This window comes from Schistocerca nitens, chromosome 6 (genome assembly GCF_023898315.1).
Source record: "Schistocerca nitens isolate TAMUIC-IGC-003100 chromosome 6, iqSchNite1.1, whole genome shotgun sequence".
Taxonomy (NCBI): domain Eukaryota; kingdom Metazoa; phylum Arthropoda; class Insecta; order Orthoptera; family Acrididae; genus Schistocerca; species Schistocerca nitens.
The window spans coordinates 490,198,680-490,201,575 of NC_064619.1; positions in this window are offsets into that span (position 1 = coordinate 490,198,680).

The window sequence follows — 2,896 nt, forward strand, 5'->3', positions numbered from 1 at the left end:
GAGGGACCAAGTACAGTCATGTAAGACACGTGGCAGGACCAAGAAAGTTTCCTATCAAGCATGAGCCCCAGGAATTTCACAGTTTCAGATAACAGAAGAGCAAGAGGCCACATGTACAAAGATGGTGGAAGAAAGCCATTGCACAGCCAGAAATTCATACAAGATTTTCAATAGTGGGAAAACGAATGACATTATCAATGCTCCACAAGTAAAGATGATTGAGGCATCACTGAAGACACCACTCAAGGAGACAAGTCCATGCAGAACTGCAATAGCTAGCGAAGTTTCCGAAAAAAAGGGAGCTGTAGATGCCTGGCAAGAGACAATCCATAATAGGGTTAATGGCTATAGCAAAGAGGACAACACTCAGGATGGTGCCTTGAGGCATCCCATTCTCCTCGCTAAAGGTATCCAACAAAGCACAAACCACATGTACCTTGAAAATTCGGTCTCTTAAAAATTCCTGAAGGAATTGGAGCAGGTAGCCTCGGAATCCCTGCATGTATAGAGTATAGCAACAGGATAGGGTTCTCTTCCCTTCACCCAGACCTCCTGGATGGCCTGCTCATCGAGATACATGAGGCAAACATGCATCTGATACAGTGGAGATGGGGGAGGCAGCAATTGCCCTCATGAGTACCTCTACCACAAGTAACGCATATCTGGGCGTATTCTAATAGGACATTGACACTGGTAGCAACGTATCGGGTTTGGGATGTACGATTAGACCGTGATGACTTCCTTAATCTTCGATGGAAGCACTACTCGGTCAAATGTGAGACAGTGAGTGTGTGTAGGCACTAAGTTTGCATCAACTTTCGTTACCGGATGGACCACAGTGACACCCTGATCAGAGAGATAATTTTGGATTCCCCTCTCAGTCACACCACCAAGCAGCTGAGCATAAATAGCACCATGCAAAGAACTCAGCATACAATGGATCACGATTGCTGTGGAGGAGCGAAACTGTAAGCAGTTATTGGGCTTGAAAATCACAATTAGTTTCCAGGAAAATGAACAGGATGGCCATGGATGAGCAAAGCCATAAACAGTTGCTGGGCTTGAAAAATCACAATTGGTCTCCAAAAGCAAAGTGCCATTACATAGGCAAGAACAGGATTTCACAGGGCCTGCAATTGCATCAACACTGTATTAACTGTAGCAAAAGACTGACCTCCTTCAGTGTGAGAAACCGAGGACCGCATGAAGAGTCATTGAATCTATAGTTTAATTTCGTTTATATTTAGTATACGTAGACTGAGATGAAGATGATTGACTCATTGAGAAAAAAAAAGTCTCCATTACTGCCAGCATCTCCGATGGAGTGCTCCTTCCAACAGGTGACCCCCCACAGAGGGGGGCTCAATGGCCTTAAGTGACTGTTCACATTTCCTGAGCTCTATACAAAGGGACCAACTGGCAATTGGGAAGGTAATAGCTCAGACTATCACCCCTCCCTGGGCCTGGCCTGTACCAAGGGAGCATGCGAACCCTACCTATCAACATGATCTTGCGACAAAAGAGCCAAGAGGCCGGTAGACATTTAGTACCCCCGAGGCTTATTTCCATGAAGGGAAGACCAGTGATGATGCCAAAGTGACGCCACCTGCTGACAGACAGCAACACAGAGATCATTGGAAGAAATGGAAAAACCAGCGGGCCGAGGTAAGAGGACTACAGCCTTGTCAGCAGCCTTGTTTCCAATCAGACCAACACGACCAGGAACCTGCATAAACATCACAGTGGCTCTCTCAAGAGTGAGCAAGTGGAAGTTTTCTTGGATCCCACTGGACTAACGGACGGATTGTGTACAGTACACAGATGCTCTGAAAAACACTGAGAGAATTGGAGCACTGACACAATTGAAAAGCCTGTGTTGCTGGAGGTACTGGGGGGGGGGGGGGGGAGGGGGGGGTTCTGATACAGGGCGAACAGCTCTGCTGTAAATATTTAGCAGTGTTGCGGAAGCCGATACCGAAAATAGTCAGTGCCAATGACGAATGCACATCCGACACCATGGTCAGTCCGAGAGCCATCAGTGTTCCACAAAGGTACTATCAAAAAGTTTTATGTGAATCTGGAGTAGTGTCCTTAGGAAGATAACGAAGCCCAAGTCATACACGGGCCGATGCTCAAAGCCAATGTGGTGAAGGGTTCACACCCATCAGGAAAGTGACAGACAGCATGAAGTTAAGCTGCCAAAGCAATAGCTGAAAGCAAACTACAGGAGGTAACTGAGATGAGGGATGCACCCCCATATTTGCAGTCAAAGGAGGAGGCACTGGATGGGTGGCCAGGTACAGCAAACAAACAGTATGCATATCCACTGGGGAGAACACCGTGTCAGTATGACAGCAGGAGTTCGGCAGCTTCTGATTACTCTCTCTCAACCGGGCTAGCGTAAAAGGTGCCAGTGGCCAAATGGATTCCACGATGGTGGATTGTATTTATATGGCTTAAGATGTACAGGTGCATAAACGAAACACCAATAGTCTAGTTTTGAATGGACAAGAGAACTGAGGAGAGTGGTCTGATCCGCTCCCCAGGGAGTACCGTTTATAACATGTAGGGCGCTGAGGGACCGAGTACAGCAGGTGGCGAGGTAAGACATGTGGGAGGACCAAGACTGTTTTCTATCAAGCATGAGCCCAAGAATTCCATAGTTTCACCAACCGGAAGAGCAACAGGCCCGTAAAGATGGTGGAAGAAACCCACTGCACCACTAGAAATTCATTCATACTGTTTGTCAGTGGAAAAGAAAAAGCCACTGTCGATACTTCACAAGTAAAGATGATCAAGGCATCGCTGAGGACACTGCCCAAGGAGACTAGTACATGGGGAACTGCAACAGATTACAAACTCTTCGACAAAAGGGGAGCAGGAAATGCCCAGCAGA